The sequence below is a fragment of the Schistocerca piceifrons genome, chromosome X (assembly GCF_021461385.2).
Source record: "Schistocerca piceifrons isolate TAMUIC-IGC-003096 chromosome X, iqSchPice1.1, whole genome shotgun sequence".
Taxonomy (NCBI): Eukaryota; Metazoa; Arthropoda; class Insecta; order Orthoptera; family Acrididae; genus Schistocerca; species Schistocerca piceifrons.
Window position 1 is genome coordinate 116,232,867 of NC_060149.1, and position 19,627 is coordinate 116,252,493.

At 43.9% G+C, this 19,627-nt stretch overlaps 1 protein-coding gene across 3 annotated transcripts in view; it reads right to left on the minus strand.

The window, feature by feature from the left end:
* The window catches only part of LOC124722858 (UNC93-like protein), a 409,177-nt gene that overhangs the window by 316,091 nt on the left and 73,459 nt on the right, over window positions 1-19,627 (minus strand). Inside the window, exon 1 of one of the 3 annotated variants that reach the window (XM_047247984.1) lies at window positions 9,935-9,984. The exons of the other annotated variants lie outside the window; for them this stretch is intronic. The gene's annotated coding sequence lies outside the window, so the exon portion shown is untranslated. Of the gene's footprint in view, window positions 1-9,934; window positions 9,985-19,627 lie in introns of those variants that run through there. 3 annotated transcript variants of the gene reach the window in all.

Sequence of the window (19,627 nt, forward strand, 5' to 3'; positions counted from 1 at the left end):
TAAGGACATCACACACATCCATGCCCGAGGCAGGATTCGAACCTGCGACTGTAACAGTCGCGCGGTTCCGGACTGAAGCGCCTAGAACCGCTCTGCCTATTGGCGCCTATCGGCGTTGAATCGAGATTTTTCCAGATAATTATTAAAATGAAATAATCAGTACGACGAAGTCAATTATACGCAATGCAAACCATTGTTTCGCACATTTAACCGGCGAAACTGAGAGATGAAGGGAGAAACCAAAAGTAGTGTTTAGTAAGAAGTATCCACCACTTTCATGTCGTGCTTTTGATTCGACATGTCTAAGATCATGGAAGGTCTAAGCGTTTGTATCGGCGCAATTAATTTGAGATTACAATTTGTTGTAAGCGCAATCAATACGCTGATACTCAGGTGATACAAAATAACGGTGACGTAGAAGATAAATGTGAAGCTGCCAGTAAAGTCTTTATTGACCAACCACCGTTATATGCAGACATTATATGAACGGAAAAGGTTGTTGGAGATGTATGTCTTTCCGATTTTTGTACAATACTGCGATGCGCAGATTCTTTTCCTTAAAAAAAAAAAAAAAAAAAAAAAAAAAAAAAAAAAAAACTGAGGTTGTTGCCACAGGATACATAAAAATATGATCGCGTTAGACTTCGTTATGCTGAACTGGTACAACAAGCAATACTTTCCTGAAAGGATCCAGCTTGCATTACGTAACCCAGATGATTGCCCTATGGGAAAGTTGTATTTGATATATTATTAAAACTCTAGAAATTTAGGCGCTGTAAAATTTAGTTGAATTGATAGTGCCATTATCAGCTTATTTAAAGAATGAACTGAGGACATTAACTTCAGATCTAGCAATTTAAAACTGAAAGACGTTATAACCCAAGTAAAGTAATATAAGAAAATAAAAGTCCAGCCTGATTTAATGGTACCATTTGTAGAATACTGCAGGAACAGAAACTATTACACTCCCACTACAAAACAGGTTGTAGAGATACTGATAGAGAAAAATTAATAGTAACTCGTTCTTCCGTAGGAAGGAGTGTAGCATAGTCAGATCCTGGTTACAGATTGACCAGAGGGCCAAGTCGATTAAAACATGGGAAAAATACAAATAGCCAAAGGTATGCGTTCTGACTTCAGTCCCATCAAATCCATGGTATTGGTGCTTACTTACCGAACGCTGTGGTGGCATTTCAGTCACAAGTCGGTATGGTACGTCTCGTGGCAGTTGCTGGTAAACAATGAATCTGACGACATTTTTCAGATACTGATTGTGTGGCCTGTTTAACATATGACAGAATGATTTCCCGGTTTTCCAGATAAAAGTACATAGGGGGCACGCCAGAAGTTCTGTTTATGAAATTTTTAACTAGTGTAGTCACGTATGTCGACTTAAAACTGCACGTTTGTAACTGGCTCTCCCACTACCATGATAGTATAGTTCAAGAGTTCAAATGTATTTGCGTGAGCAGATTTGCTCGTTTTTAGCTGACGCCCATTTTTCTACCCTGCGACAGTGCCACGCGGTAGACAATTATTGTGCAGTAATGCACAATATTCAGCAATACTGCATGATGTTGAAGTTTTTCTGCAATAATGCACAGCAGTTAGTAAATTAACAATCAAACATTTGTTTAACTACAGAATTGAAATTTAATCAGTGAACACTGTATTGTCGATAGCTCACTGGTGAACATTTTGGATGATGTCTATTTCCGTATCTACTTCCCATTCAAATGGTTCTGAGCACTATGGGACTTAACTACTGAGGTCATCAGTCCCCTAGAACTTAAAACTACTTAACCTAACTAACCTAAGAACATCACGCACATCCATGCCCGAGGCAGGATTCGAACCTCCGACCGTAGCGGTCGCGCGGTTCCAGACTGTAGCGCCTAGAATCGCTCGGCCACATCGGCCGGCACTTCCCATTCAAAAACCTACACACACTTAGACAAATATCTGACTTTGTGCGACATGCACGGGCTTCAGGTGAATACAGCCAAGTCGCAGCTGTGCGATCAAAATTGTCTGAGGACGTAGGCAATCCGTTTCAGCTGACTGCTGCTAATGAAAAACAATTGCGATTAAATTTGTCGGATTTGTGGATGACGTGGAAAAAGGCCCAACTGAAATGCGACGTATCTCACATTGGAAATAAAAAGTGATTGGACGAAAGAATTACATGTATGGAGAGTACCACTCGAGTTGCCCACCTGGCTAGCCGCGCGGTCTAACACGCTGCTTCCCGAGTAGGAAGGCGTGCCGATCTCCGGCACAAGCCCGCCCGGCGGATTAGTGTCGAGGTCCGGAGTGCCGCCAGCCTGTGGATCGTTTTTAAGAGGAGGTAGGACGTCAAGCGGGACGACTTGGAGCAGGAGAGACACCACAGGACATTTTAATTTCCACTGTCTGTACTTTTAAAAATAAATTCATAAAACTATGTCAGAATGACCAGAGAGGATTCAGGATTTACACTTACAGTGGTGGAAGTTCAAAAATATAAGAAAATAATTTATGTTTTTGACACTTGTATTTCACCTTTTTTTTCCACTTACCATTGGCTGCATTTATTGCTATAGGTACACTTTTCTTCATAAGTAAGGGAGATTCTTCGATGAATTTTGCACAACATACAAACCATACTTACAGGTGTATGAAACTCTAGAATTTTCCAAATCTATTAAAAACTGTGGTAAAAATTGAGGTAATTAACTATAAAATTTGAGTTTTTTCTAAACATGAAGTTTAAAATATAACAGCACACTCATTTTTTTCATAAATTAAATAATTTCTAGAGTTTCAGACACCTGTAAGTATGGTTTGTATGCTGTGTAAAATTCATCGAAGAATCTCTCTTACTTATGAAGAAACGTGTACCTATAGCAACAAACGCAGCCAACAGAAGTGAAAAAATGATGATCTTTCACATGTAAAAAAATTTCTTTTGTTATTTTTTTAACTTCCACTGCTATGATTGTGAATCCTTAATCCTTCCTGGTCATGCTGACAAAGTTTTATGAATTTATTCGTAAAAGTACAGACAGTGGAAATTAGAATGTCCTGTGGTGTCTCTCCTGCTCCAAGACGGCCCATTTGACGTCCTACCACCTTAAGGCGGTTTTCCATCTACCTCGGCGTATACGGGCTGGTTCCCCTATTCCGCCTCAGTTACACTATGTCGGCGATTGCTGCGCAAACAGTGCCCCCAGTATGAGTACACCATCATTACTCTACCATGCAAATATTTGGGGTTACACTCGTCTGGTATGAGACGTTCCCTTGGGAGGGGGGGGGGGGGGGGTTCGCTGGGGGCCGAACCACACAATAACCCTGGCTTCAGTGTGGGGCGGCGGTGGGGTGGGTGGACTGCTGTAGCCTGTTGTAGGGTTGTGAACCACTGAGGGCTACGGCGGGACGAAGCCTCTCAGTCGTTTCTAGGTCCCCGGTTCAATACACACAATACGCAATACACACATCACCCGTGTTCGTATTATCGTCCTTTTCAACACCTTGTGCTTTATGTTCGTGTGGTAATATTAATTGTGCATTTGAGAATGGCTCTGATTAAGAATATGCGATGTTGCCGAGAAAATTTTACGAGCAAATACTCCAGTGAAAAAACGATGCATGACGTATTCTATTGACTTCTGGCATCTTCGGATCTAATCGTCTTGAACTTCCAGAAAATGACAATTGAAGAAGATAACAGATGCCACCTAAGGTAAAATACCCGCGTTTCGAACCATCCCTCAATGTAAACCTGAAAGCGACCCTTCTCATAGCGATAAATAGTTACAAATGTGAATACGACTTCTACATCCACATGATTTCTCTGCTATTCAAAATAAAGTGCCTGGCAGAGGGTTCAATGAACCACCTTCAAGCTGTCTCTCTACCGTTCCACTCTCGAGCGGCACGCGGGAAAAACGAGCACTTAAATTTTTCTGTGCGAGCCCAGATTTCTCTTATTTTATCATGATGATCATTTCTCCCTGTGTAGGTGGGTGCCAACAGAATGTTTTCGCACTCGGAGAAGAACATTTTTAATTGAAATTTCATTAGGAGATCCCGTCGCAACGAAAAACGCCTTTGTTTTAATGATTGCCACTCCAATTCACGTATCATGTCTGTGGCACCATCTCCCCTACTTCGCGATAATACAAAACGAGCTGCCATTTTTGTACTTTTTCGATGACATCGGTCAGTCCCATCTGATGCGGATCGCACACCGCACAGCAATACTGCAGAATAGGGCGGACAAGCGTGGTGTAAGCAGTCTCTTTAACAGACTTGTTGCACCTTCTAAGTGTTCTGCCAATGAATCGCAATCTTTGGTTGGCTCTACCCACAACATTTTCTATCTGATCGTTCCAATTTAGAGTATTTGTAACTGTAATCCCTAAGTATTTACTCGAATTTACAGCCTTCAGATTTGTGAGACTTATCGCGCAATCGAAATTTAGCGAATTTCTTTTAGTACCCACGTGAATAACTTCACACTTTTCTTTATTCAGGGTCAACTGCCACTTTTAGTACCATACAGATATCTTATCTAAATCATTTTGCTATTCGTTTTGGTCATCTGATGACTTTACAAGACGGTAAATGACAGCATCATCTGCAAACAATCTAAGACGGCTACTGAGATTGTCTCCTATGTCGTTAATATAGATCAGGAACAATAGAGGGCCTATGACACTTCCTTGGGGAACCCCGGATATTATTTCTGTTTTACTCCATGACTTCCCGTCTATTACTACTAACTGTGACCTTTGTGACAGGATATCACGAATCCAGTTGTACAACTGAGGCGATATTCCATAGGCACGCATCTTGGTTAGAAGATGCTTGTGAGGAACGGTGTCGAAAGCCTTCTGGAAATCTAGTAGTATAGAAAAATGTTAAATATTGAATAAAACATTTCAACACGGCAAAACAGACTTTTAATTCGTTGTTAGCGACCTCAGAACACATTATCTCGATGTTTTACTCAGGTCGGCTAAACTTATAATTTTTGATCCTCCATATTAGTTCAGTCATTTTGAATTTTGTAATTGCAACATCAGATTCATAATCAGTGACCCCAAAAATCTAAAAGAACATTTTTTCTATTAAGACCAGGTTTCGAAGCTAATCGCACAAACGCGCGCGCGCGAGCACGCACACACACACACACACACACACACACACACACACACACACACACGATAGATAACGCTGTTAGCATCCCCGGCATTGAAAAACAAGTAGGACTACATAAAATGAACAACGCACTAGGCTCTGTCCTAATTCCGGTCAAATTTTACATTGAATACACCACGGAATTAGGTCCTTTCTTCTGGCTCATATTTATCGAGATCCATTTGCTTAGCGAATCGTCCCGTGTGATTGAAAATGAGACAGAGTGACTCCTGTTCACAAAAAGGCTACTAGGTAAAATAGATAGAATTATACCTGATGTCCGTCTGCTGCATAATCGTAGGACGTATTCTAAGCTCAAAAGTTATAATAAACTTGAAACAAATCAAGTTTCTCCCATAGAATGGGCATGCATTTAGAAAAATCGACTCGTGTGAAGAACGGCGTGCTTTGTTTACACACTACATCTTCCAAAAAAAATGGTTCAAATGGCTCTGAGCACTATGGGACTCAACTGCTGTGGTCATCAGTCCCCTAGAACTACTTAAATCTAACTAACCTAAGGACATCATACACATCCATGCCCGAGGCAGGATTCGAACCTGCGACCGTAGCAGTCGCGCGGTTCCGGACTGAGTGCCTAGAACCGCTAGACCACCGCGGCCGGCGACATCTTCCAAACTACACGTACACAGCTAGATTGTGTCCCCCTATATTTTCGAGAGACGTTCGACACTGTGCAACAACGTCGACTACGGAGTAGCTTCACAAATATCTGATTATCTCGAAGAATATTTGACTAACAGAGCCAGATACACTATATTGGACAGCGAATGCACCACAGAAAGGAATATAACCTTGGTTGTCCCCCAGGGACGTGTAGCATAAGCTACGATATTCTCAGTTTAGACAAACGCCTTATTAGATAGGATCAGCAGTACTATAAGATTATTCGCTGTAAATGCTGTGATCTACAGAAAAAGTAGCGTCGTTAGACGACTGTGAGGAATTGCAGGAATGCTTCGACAAATATTCCACTTCGTTTAAAGAATTGCAGCCCTCTTTAAATCGAAGATAATGCATATGACAAAGACAAAGAATACAATAAATCTGATTCCAAGGTAGGTACTGAAAATCTCGCTCATATTACGTTGTAAGAGGGTTATATTAATATACGATACGAAACGGGACGATCGCACAAGTCAATATTAAAAAAGATGAAGGAAAGACTTCGATTTATTGGAAAGGTTCTGGGAAAATGCAACACAGCTGTTAAGGAAATCTCATGAAAGACGCTAGTGCGACCAATTGTAAAAGTATTATTCCAGTGCGTGGAGTCCTTATCGAGTAGGCATCACAAAAAACGTCGAATGAATTCAGAGGGGCGCTGCTGGCATAGACAATACGGAAAATCTAACAGAAATGCTCGTGGAACTTATAAGGGAATCCTTGGAAGAAAAAAGTCCTAATTCTCACGAAACCCTGCTGGCGAAATTTAGAGAATCGTCTTTTACGCACATGACTGCACAGTCGCTACAAATTTCTTGAGGGAAGTCAGTGTCGCGTGTAGGCTGTTTTTATTTTTGAACTAAACATTTTATTTCATCCTTTTTTGCTATTAGCTGATTTTGCCCAGTTTGGCATTTTCAAGCTACCTCCGTCAAACTGAAACACTGCAGTCATGTATCCAACACATTAGTGTGGAGGGAACTTCCTCTAATGATGTCTCTAATAAATGCTACTTAAGACATAGTGACAACGGACACAACATACACGTGAATTCCATATGTAAAATGATAAAATGGAACCATAACGCGAGTCTTTATCACTGTGTCTGCGAATATTAAACTCAGTATTTCATATTTGAAACAAAAAAGTCTAAAAATCATTTTACATACGGAATTCACACATGTGTTGTGACCGTTACCATCACTTTCGCAAGTACAAGTACCTTTATTAGAGATACCATTAGACGGAGCTTCCTGCCACTAATGTGTTGAAGATAAGATACATTTCACTGTGACGGAGGTAGCCAGAAAATGCCAAACTAAGCGTAAGTTGCTAATAGAGAAAAATCGTGAAATAAAGTGTTTATTTTAAAAATAAAAGCAGACTACGCAGTACAATGATTCCCCTCGAGAAATGTATAGAACCTGTATTAGAAGCTGACTGTACGAACATCTTCCTGTCGTCCTATAGGGATCATGAGGAAAAGATAAGAGATTAGGACGGTTACAGGAGCATACATTGAAGTGACAGCAGTCATGGGTTAGCGATATGCACATATACAGATGGCGATAGTATCGCGTATGCAAGGTACAGAAGGGCAGTATTGGCGGAGCTGTCATTTTTACTTAGGTGACTCATGTGAAAAGGTTTCCGTCATGATTATGGCCTCACAACGGGAATTAACAAACTCTGAACGCGGAATGGTAGTTGGAAGCACGGGGCATTCCATTTCGGAAATCGCTGGGGAATTCAATATTTCGAAATCCACAATGTCAAGAGTGTGCCGAGAATACCAGATTTCAGGCATTACCTGTCACAACGAACAACGCAGTGACCGACTGCCTGCACTTAACGACCGAGAACAGCAGCATTGGCGTAGAGTTGTCAGTGCTAACAGATAGAGCAGTTCTGCGCGGAATAACTGCAGAAATCAATGTGGGACGTACCGCGAACGTATCCGTTAGGACAGTGAGGCGAAATTTGGCGTTAATGGGTTATGGCAGTAGACGACCGACGTGAGTTCCTTTGCTAATAGCACGACATGGCCTGCAGCGCCTCTCCTGAGCTCATGACCATGTCGGTTGGACCCTAGAGACTGGACGACCGTGGCCTGGTCACATGAGTCCCGATTTCAGTTTGTTAGAGCTGATGGTAGGGTTCGAATGTGGTGCAGACCCAACGAAGCCGTGGACCCAAGTTGTCAACAAGGCACTGTGTAAGCTGGCGGTGGCTCCATAATGTTGTGGGCTGTGTTTACGTGGAAGGGACTGAGCTTTTTGGTACAACTGAACCGATCATTGACTGCAAATGGTTATGTTCGGCTACTTGGAGACCATTTGCAGCCATTCATGGACTTCAAGTTCAAAAACAACGACGGAATTTTTATGGATGACAGTGTGCGATGTCACCAAGCCACAACTGTTCGAGAATGTTTTGAAGAACATTTTGGACAGTTCGGGTGATTGATTTGGGCACCCAGATCGTCCGACATGAATCTCGTCGAATATTTATGGTATATAATCTAGATGTCAGCTAGTGGACAAAATCCTGAACCAGCAACACTTCCATAATTATGGAAGGCTATAGAGGCAGCATGGATCAGCATTTCTGCTGGGGACTCCCACTGACATGTCGAGTCCGTGCCATGTCGAGCTGCTGCACTATGGCTGGCAAAAGGAGGTGCGACACGACATTAGGAGGTATCCCACGACTTTTGTCACATTGTATACAGGGTGTCCCAGGAGGAATGATAAGTATTCCAGGATATGACAGGAACGATCATTCGAAACAATAATGTCTAGTAAACATGGGCTCTAAAACGCATACCTTAAGAGCTATAAGCATCTGCTCATTAAAAGAGATGTTTCACAGTAGCGAAGATGGCCAAGTGCCCATAGTTGTTAATGTATGCATTATAGAGCTCATGTTTGCTAGACTATTTTGCTTTGAATAGTGTTTCCTGTCATTGCCATGTATATTGACCATTTTTCCTGGGGTGCGCTGTATAGTCATTTTTCCCTTGCTCCATACGCGAATGGAATAGGAAAGAAAATCGATAATACTGGGAGAGTTTAACCTGCCACGCAATGTACAGAGGCTTGTGGAGGGTATACGGTGATTTACTTATACCGCGAGTTGTAGATACAAATATCATAAGAAAAGCCAAGTATACATTACTGTGCGCCGGCCGGGGTGGCCGAGCGGTTCTAAGCGCTACAGTCTGGAACCGCACGACCGCTACGGTCGCAGGTTCGAATCCTGCCTCGGGCATGGATGTGTGTTGCCTCCTTAGGTTAGCTAGGTTTAAGTAGTTTTAAGTTCTAGGGGACTGATGACCACAGCAGTTAAGTCCCGTAGTGCTCAGAGCCATTTGAACCCATTACTGTGCTCTAAGTTCCGCTAGAAATTTTAAATCACCTATACTCCCAGTAAAACAAAATAAAGTCTCTCAGAAATACAGCGTAGCAGTCCATGAGCATTTTAGGTCACGTTAATGACCCCTATGATGGGTAAGAAACGAAAGAGAAGAACATTAGAAAATTGGAAATCTGTGGTAAGGTCTTATGGGACCAAACTGCTGAGGTCATCGGTCCCTAAGCCTACACACTACTTACCCTGACTTTAACTTACGCTATGGACAACACACACCCATGCCCGAGCTAAGACTCGAACCGCCGACGGGGGTAGCCTCACGGACCGTGACAAGGCGCCTAAGACCGCGCGGCTAAAGTTTGTTCGAAAGCTTCAACGGACTGTAGAGTGGTAGGAATATTACAGATTGCTGAAGACATCATCGTAGCGAATGCGTGTATCCTTATATTAGTGGAACTGGCGGAATACGAAACACAATTCGTACAGCAATGAAATAGGGAAAGAATGATGTAGAAAGTAACTACAGCGGTAGAACCAGACATGGATAACATTCTCCTGATAGCAGAAGGTGGTTGGAGAAGAGTTTGTGTTTATTTTTTAAGAAATGGATGAAAAAAGGTGAGACTACAGTAGCCTGGTGAGCATTAAGCACACAGTGCTGATTACGACACGAAAACTCTTGGTTACTTACGTGTAGGTCCCTGGTTGGATCGTTGGTGGTCGCCCCTGGGCAGTGTGTGCTGGAAATGCGTGACAAGTCCACTCAGGCTACTGGGCCCAAGTGAGCAACTGCTCGCGTAAATATACAGTGAATTTGATACGCAAATCGAATATTGACGTTGAATGGAAAGTCTTCCAAGAGAATGTGAGACACGCAACATTTACTTGTTTCCTTCAGGACATGAAGCCACAAAGCAGACTTTGTATGATGCTTATTTCTAACATAATTATACTTCTCCTACCCTTCGTTCGAATGAGAAAATTGGTGTATTTGGGACAGCACAAAAAAATTAACGAGTTTTGTCCTGACCACAAAGGTCGAAAAACATATCAAGGCAGGCTGAGACACAAAAAAAGAACGTATGTGCCGTTCCTTTGTCGTGCTTGGAGTCTGTTGCAAGCCTCGCACTTATTGCGTGCCTCTTATACCCACGAAAGCACGTGACCTGCCGTACAACATTCCACTCAGTTTCAGGTAACGCATGAAGAGACAAGCGACAGGCAGTCAGTAAGAAAACGGCGCAGTGGCGGCATTCAGTAACGGACTAAAATAAGCGCCTCTACTAGCACCTAGTTTTTCTCAGGCGTTTTTCAGGTATCATCGCCACCTTAGACATTTTCCGAGCAGAGGAAGAGAGGAGATTAGTGTTTAATGTCTCGCCGACAACGTGATTATTGGAGTAGAAGCTCCGATTAGGGAAAGCTGGGAGAGGAAATCGGGTGTGCCCTTTCAAAAGAAGCGTCCCGGCATTTTCCTGAAGCGTCCTAGGGTAATCACGTAAAACATAAATCAAGATAGCCGCACTCGAGTTTTCGCGGATGATGCTCTAGTATACAGAGAAGTTGCAGCATTAGAAAATTGTAGCGAAATGCAGGAAGATCTGCAGCAGATAGGCACTTGGTGCAGGGAGTGGCAACTGACCCTTAACATAGACAAATGTAATGTATTGCGAATACATAGAAAGAAGGATCCTTTATTGTATGATTATATGAAAGCGGAACAAACACTGGTAGCAGTTACTTCTGTAAAATATCTCCGAGTATGCGTGCGGAACGATTTGAAGTGGAATGATCATATAAAATTAACTGTTGGTAAGGCGGGTGTCAGGTTGAGATTCATTGGGAGAGTCCCTAGAAAATGTAGTCCATCAACAAAGGAGGTGGCTTACAAAACACTCGTTCGACCTATACTTGAGTATTGCTCATCATTGTGGGATCCGTACCAGATCGGGTTGACAGAGGAGATAGAGAAGATCCAAAGAAGAGCGGCGCGTTTCGTCACAGGGTTATTTGGTAACCGTGATAGCGTTACGGAGATGTTTAACAAACTCAAGTGGCAGACTCTGCAAGAGAGGCACTCTGCATCGCGGTGTAGCTTGCTGTCCAAGTTTCGAGAGGGTGCGAATCTGGTTGAGGTATCGAATATATTGCTTCCCCCTACTTATACCTCCCGAGGAGATCACGAATGTAAAATTAGAGAGATTCGAGCGCGCACGGAGGCTTTCTGGCAGTCGTTCTTCCCGCGAACCATACGCGACTGGAACAGGAAAGTGAGGTAATGACAGTGGCCCGTAAAGTGCCCTCCGCCACACACCATTGGGTGGCTTGCGGAGTATAAATGTAGATATAGATGAACCGTCGTCCTCCCGAATGCGAGTCCAGTGTGCTAACCACTGCTCCATCTCGCTTGGTACTTCTCCGAACAGTCGTCTCTATGGTAGTTACGTAAATCTCCTCCCCCGTCAAAAAATAAATAAATAAAAATCCTTAATGTAAGTTTTATACTAATCAGTAAATCGGGGACACCTTTTGTAATATGAAACGTCGCACTTCACTCCTATTACGGTGTTGAGTCGTCTCGGTTGCCCCAATCATCTGATTAGCACTTATGGATGCGGTAGAAGGAAACTCCGAGGCGATTGTACCATTATCTTCCTTTTTCAGATGGAAAAATGCTTCACGTCGAAAGAAATGGAGAAAGAAAGGTACCGTATATCCGGCCTCTCATTTGTTACCTGTAACTGCTACAGAAGACCGACGCAAACTATTATGTCTACGCTACTGCTGAGCATACATAGCGCTGAAACCCAGGCTATTTCGTAGAACAAAATTTGCTGGATGTCATTCCTATCTCACACTAATGGGATGCTATCGAGCGCCAGTACATATCCTATAAAAACCTCTTCTAATCTAGCGAAAAATTATCTGTGGCACTTACCTTCGCGAATGTAGCAAGGACTTGCAGAATCAGTGCCTCGACGAATTTTCACAGTTTTGCGTCCCAACTTGTGACAAACATACTGCTATTTGTATGATCATGATGTTCTGGTCCTGTCAGAACGATTGTCAGAATTTTAGATCTTCAGAAAGCAATGATATGGCAAATAAGATTCCAATTACTGCAAACGAGTGAAGTACTTAAGGGTGAAGAGATTAGACTAATACTGGAGCAGTAGGACTTAAATTGCAGTTCGTCCTTATCCGTTCCAGTTTTATGCTCCGTCTCTAATGATCTCCCACTCAACGGGACATTATTCTAACACTAATATTGCCGCGAAGCCGGCCGCTGTGGCCGAGCGGTTCTAGGCACTTCAGTCCGGAACCGCGCTGCTACTACGGTCGCAGGTTCGAATCCTGCCTCGGGCATGGATGTGTGTGATCTCCTTAGGTTAGTTAGGTTTAAGTAGCTCTGAGTCTATGGGACTGATGACCTCAGATATTAAGTCCCATAGTGCTCAGAGCCATTTGAACAATTTTTTAACCGTTGGCGATTATTGTATCAGGCGCCACGTCAAACCTGTTACTGTAATGAAACAGATTTTTAGCGCATAGCGTAGTTAGAGCACAACCGAGCGAGGTAGCGCAGTGGTTAGTACACTAGACTCGCATTCGGGAGGACGACGGCTCAAATCCACGTCCGGCCGTCCTGATTTAGGTTTTCCGTGATTCACCTAAATCGCTTAAGGCAAATGCCGGGATGGGTCCTTTGCACGGCCGACTTTCTTCTCCATCTTTTTCTATTCCTATGGACCGATGGCCTTGCTGTTTGGTCCTCTTCCCCAAATTAACCAATCAATAAGAGTACAGCATACACAACATACATCGATAGTAATCATTTATCACATAGTATGCAAACACCATGTAGAACCTAGAATGAAGTGGACTAGCGTACCAACATACCTCAGTAAGTAATCTTGGGAGGCACTGCACGGGTTTGTCGGACTCGAGGTAACACTTCTAGATCTCTTCCCTGGGCAGCGCAGCTGAAGGGACCTCTACTACTCAATCTGTCCTATCTTCTTTTATCGCTTCTTTTTCCCTTTTATAATTTCTCATTTATAATCTCATGTATAATAGTTTTTGAAGTATAACACAGTTTCCATTTACACAAAGAAAGAGGACGAAAGATATCCACTAGACCCCCCTCCACGTCGTGCTGCAAGGGCAACAGAGACCGCGGCCTCAGCCACGTAGCATAAGAGCTGCGCTGTGGGTTCCGGCTAAGTGGACTGAGTGGAGCACTGCGGTCTGCGCAAAACTTATTAGCTGGCGCCCCCTAGTAGACCAAATGCAGCGTGCAGCATGTCGAAATATCGGCGCTTCTAGAAGACAGTCAACTGCATTTCAGTAAGTCACATGAACATTTTATATGCTGGAAGAAACTATGTTGTAGCTAAGGCTTTCCCAAAATCAACAACACACAGAATTAATTTAGGCTCCGCTATCTACAGCCTTTTGGATCTCGTGAACGAACAGAAAACTACATTTTACGCAGTCGGTGCTTGCAGAATCCGCCTTGACGTTTTTTCATGTCGCTCCAAATCGTTAGACTGTCACTGATCAATAAGAAGGAGTCAAGTGATATAGCATTGATATTGTACTCAAAAGCGTATGGACAATTTTCCCCTATCTTCACTATCTTCTCGCCGACATTTTTTGTGATATTCGGTCTGAATTTACCTACTACTTATCCAGGATTATTATTATTCTTTCTTTACTTTCTCAGACGTTAAGTCTGGTTAAAAATGGAAAGTGACGCGGACCTTGATCAAGCGTCGCTTCCTTTTAACTGTATGGTATGTGTTATATTGCATTTAGGAACTTTCGGGTAGTTGAACATGTATCAATAATTACAGATTTCTGTAGTTGTATATATACGTTTGGATGTAGCTGTATTGCATTGATGTACTGGTGGATATTGTGTGGTATGACTCCTGTAGTTGATAGTATAATTGGTATAATGTCAACTTTATCCTGATGCCACATGTCCTTGACTTCCTCAGCCAGTTGGATGTATTTTTCAATTTTTTCTCCTGTTTTCTTTTGTACACTCCTGGAAATGGAAAAAAGAACACATTGACACCGGTGTGTCAGACCCACCATACTTGCTCCGGACACTGCGAGAGGGCAGTACAAACAATGATCACACGCACGGCACAGCGGACACACCAGGAACCGCGGTGTTGGCCGTCGAATGGCGCTAGCTGCGCAGCATTTGTGCACCGCCGCCGTCAGTGTCAGCCAGTTTGCCGTGGCATACGGAGCTCCATCGCAGTCTTTAACACTGGTAGCATGCCGCGACAGCGTGGACGTGAACCGTATGTGCAGTTGACGGACTTTGAGCGAGGGCGTATAGTGGGCATGCGGGAGGCCGGGTGGACGTACCGCCGAATTGCTCAACACGTGGGGCGTGAGGTCTCCACAGTACATCGATGTTGTCGCCAGTGGTCGGCGGAAGGTGCACGTGCCCGTCGACCTGGGACCGGACCGCAGCGACGCACGGATGCACGCCAAGACCGTAGGATCCTACGCAGTGCCGTAGGGGACCGCACCGCCACTTCCCAGCAAATTAGGGACACTGTTGCTCCTGGGGTATCGGCGAGCACCATTCGCAACCGTCTCCATGAAGCTGGGCTACGGTCCCGCACACCGTTAGGCCGTCTTCCGCTCACGCCCCAACATCGTGCAGCCCGCCTCCAGTGGTGTCGCGACAGGCGTGAATGGAGGGACGAATGGAGACGTGTCGTCTTCAGCGATGAGAGTCGCTTCTGCCTTGGTGCCAATGATGGTCGTATGCGTGTTTGGCGCCGTGCAGGTGAGCGCCACAATCAGGACTGCATACGACCGAGGCACACAGGGCCAACACCCGGCATCATGGTGTGGGGAGCGATCTCCTACACTGGCCGTACACCACTGGTGATCGTCGAGGGGACACTGAATAGTGCACGGTACATCCAAACCGTCATCGAACCCATCGTTCCACCATTCCTAGACCGGCAAGGGAACTTGCTGTTCCAACAGGACAATGCACGTCCGCATGTATCCCGTGCCACCCAACGTGCTCTAGAAGGTGTAAGTCAACTACCCTGGCCAGCATGATCTCCGGATCTGTCCCCCATTGAGCATGTTTGGGCCTGGATGAAGCGTCGTCTCACGCGGTCTGCACGTCCAGCACGAACGCTGGTCCAACTGAGGCGCCAGGTGGAAATGGCCTGGCAAGCCGTTTTACAGGACTACATCCAGCATCTCTACGATCGTCTCCATGGGAGAATAGCAGCCTGCATTGCTGCGACAGGCGGATATACACTGTACTAGTGCCGACATTGTGCATGCTCTGTTGCCTGTGTCTATGTGCCTGTGGTTCTGTCAGTGTGATCATGTGATGTATCTGACCCCAGGAATGTGTCAATAAAGTTTCCCCTTCCTGGGACAAAGAATTCACGGTGTTCTTATTTCAATTTCCAGGAGTGTATATTTGTTGTATTGGGTATGGATATTTCGATTAGTTGTGTTAATTTCTTCTTTTTATTGGTGAGTATGATGTCAGGTTTGTTATGTGGTGGTGTTTCATCTGTTATAATGGTTCTGTTCTAGTATAATTTGAATTCATCATTCTCCAGTACACTTTGTGGTGCATACTTGTATGTGGGAACGTGTTGTTTTATAAGTTTACGTTGTAAGGCAAGCTGTTGATGTATTATTTTCGCTACATTGTCATGTCTTTTGGGGTATTCTGTATTTGCTAGTTTTGTACATCCGTTTGTGATGTGATCTACTGTTTCTATTTGTTGTTATTTGGTTATTATTATTTGCGTCAAGATCCTATAGGATCACGCACCGTGTTCTGTCTCATTTCAGTATTCTTTCTGATCTTATACGATTCTTTCTTTTTTCCCGTGGAGTCACTTTCTGCTTTTAGTCCGCCCCTGGTTTCTTTGGAACTTCGTTCTCTGACATCACATTCCACTTGTATACCTTGTCGCTGTATATATTTCTGTCTTCACTTTCTAGTGGATCAGTTTGAGCTTTTTCTAGATCAAGTTTGACCTGTGTGATCCATGGTATTTTTGACTTGACCCGTATGTCAGAATTCTGCTGGTGAGTATTGTTGCTGGCAGCTTTCTGATGTGCTTGTAGAATTGTAACCTTTTGTTTCAACTGCTGCTAGCTTTGAAATTTTCTCCGTGGTTTTTCTAGACTGTAATCTGTATCCCCCTTCTGTCAGAGCCGGGCCGAGAAGTTCTCAGGATTTTTTCGTTCTTCCTTCAGTATGCTTTCCGTATGGAGTGTTAAATGTCTCGCTTGCAAACAATATTTCAAGCTTGGTTACTGTGTTGTGGTGTGTGATTTTTGTGCGAATGTATGAAATGACTTGTATTTCTTATTAGCCTATACATGGTGTAACATGAATCAGTGCAGTACACCGAGGACAGTGTGCTGAACAACATTACATAGGTATTTACTTCTTCTGCAGACTAATAATTATGTTTTTAGGTTGGTTAGTACCTTCAAGTACATGTGGAAACAGCAAGCCATTACTGCTTATTTCGCCTGGGCATCACGTCAGGCGTTTGAAGCGTGGACGCGAGGACGCAAAACGGCGAGTCTATACTAACAGGCGCAATCCACTTTGCGTTGCAGTACGACTGTGCAGAAACCATCAGGTGGCAAAGTTTGTGATGTGTTTGTGGGAATACTGTTGGACAGAGAGAAAAGACGACCAATACAGGATGTGTGTAAATATTAAGGTACAACATATAAAAATACATGCACTTATACCCTGTACACATCCATTGTATTGACGTCTCCGCTCACACCCACACTCTCTCTCAAAATGACGTCTCCGCTCACACCCACACTCTCTCTCAAAATGACGTCTCCGCTCACACCCACACTCTCTCTCAAAATGACGTCTCCGCTCAAACCCACACTCTCTCTCAAAATGACGTCTCCGCTCACACCCACACTCTCTCTCAAAATGACGTCTCCGCTCACACCCACACTCTCTCTCAAAATGACGTTTCCGCTCACACCCACCCACCCACACCCACCCACACCCACCCACACCCACCCACACCCACCCACTCTTTTCTTTCAAAAAATGGTTCAAATGGCTCTGAGCACTATGGGACTTAACTTCTGAGGTTATCAGTTCCCTAGAACTTAGAACTACTTAAACCTAACTAACCTAAGGACATCACACACATCCATGTTTACTGTTAATAGCAATGGCAATTGTCCATATGTTGGATTCCTGGTCAAACTGGTTGATTGGAGCATATTTATTCCATTAAAGGAAACACGAAAAATCTGTTTATAAAGTTCCATTCTCACCTGTATCTGCTTAAAAAGGGTGGTTACTTAGTACCTAAATTCACTGCGCTGGATGTTGTGCATCTACCAACAGAACGTCCGTTTGCAGAGCTCAAAAGCAATGGATCATCAACTATTTTTTGTAATTCGTTTGAAAAAGTTGTACACTTAAAGTTCTATGCTGAAATTTCACAAGAATGTGCAGCAGAAGAGTTGGTAGAGGACACACAGAAAAATGTTGGCTGTTATGACAATAGAATTGTGCAGGAAATAAAAGGTAAAATTAAGCTCCCCGAGTCCTCATTCCTTGAAGATTTGCAACAAGGAATGGAACTACTTGACAAATCCATAGAACAGATATTTTCGGGAAAAAATTAGATACGTATTGGCATTCGAGAACATACTTTCTTGCACCTGTGGAAGTACTGGATGGAGAAAGAATTAGAAGATTCCAATGTTGATTTAAATTGTAAATGAAAAATTAAGCTGGATGTCATTAAAACCACACCAAACAGACATATTTAACGGTTTGCCTTCTGTGTGTAACTGTTTATGTATGCAGAAATTAATAAATATTTTGTACGAGTATATCTGCTTCTCTTATTCGCCAACCTAGTAAAAAACCTAAGAATTTCTCTATATACGATCTACGTGCATGTATTTTGGATGGGAATAGTTGGTTGTTGGGTGATCTAGACAACTGGCTGAAACTAGGTACCTGAAAGTATAGTAACCCTCGTTTCGTACCTGCATGAATAGAGAACGGAATATCAAACAATATTTGCTAGTTGGTTAGAAAGTTACTAGCAAATAGTTGTTCAAAATGTAGTTACATGCCTAGCTTCAGAGAATATGGCTTATGCTTCTAAAATAGGTGCAGTGTTCGCAGGGCTGTCCGCTCGTGTTGAGCTCGGTCTGGGCGTTTGCCTACACAATAAGCCACTGTGCAGTTTCAAAATTAAGACCAGATTAATGTAGGAACGTGTTTGTGTAGCGTCTGTAAAGTGACGTCTTCTATTGAAAGGTACTGCATGCCGCAAAACGCCGGAGAGCCCGGGATAAATACACAGTGACGGTACTGATACGAGCAGACAAGGGGACGCAGCGGACTCAAGGCACTCGCGGCATGTAGCAGTCGTCAAGCAATGGAATTCTCCAACTATGGAATGTCACAACTTTCGGCGAGCACGTGCCTGCACTCCCAACTGCATGAGGCGGCGCCGGCCAGTTCTCATACGTATCTACCGCAGGTGAAACAAGCATCTCTGTAACAGTGAATTCGAGGACCGTGTGACGTCATGTGGAGCATTCCGAGCAACACCGGTACAGAGTTACATGCGGTCTGTCAACCTGGGAGAATGCCTGCGGAGCGTGAGCTGATCAGGCATGCCGCAGCACAAAGGTGCCTCCGAGAGTAGCTTTCCGCTGCCCGCGACTCGATCGCTTTTCAGCGCAGCGCCGCGTGGGTACAGCGGTGCCTAAATAAAGATGCAAGTGAATAACTCTCCCATTCCTCCCCCCCCCCCCCCTCCCCTCGCAACCCCTCCCCTCCCCTCCCCGCTAACTACATACGACGGTTGCGAGTGTTTGACAACCATACAGACAGCATCAGTGGGCTAGACATTTTTAAAATTACTGTCAGAGCGCTGTAGTTTTACACCCGGCAGACTCCCCATCATTTTTAGCTTCGGGAAAGTGGATTTCCTCACCATTTCGAACTTATGGTAACTGGTGCGGAGGAGTGAACTGTTTAAACTGTAATGTCAGAAGAGGTGGGCGGGTTGTTTAAGCGTAGCACAAATACACTACTGGCCATTAAAATAGCTACACCACGAAGATGACGTGCTACAGACGCGAAATTTAACCGACAGGAAGAAGATGCTGTGATATGCAAATGATTAGCTTTTCAGAGCATTCACACAAGGTTCGCCCCGGTGGCGACACCTACAACGTGCTGACATGAGGAAAGTTTCCAACCGATTTCTCATGCACGAACAGCAGTTGACCGACGTTGCCTGGTGAAACGTTGTTGTGATGCCTCGTGTAAGGAGGAGAAATGCGTACCATCACG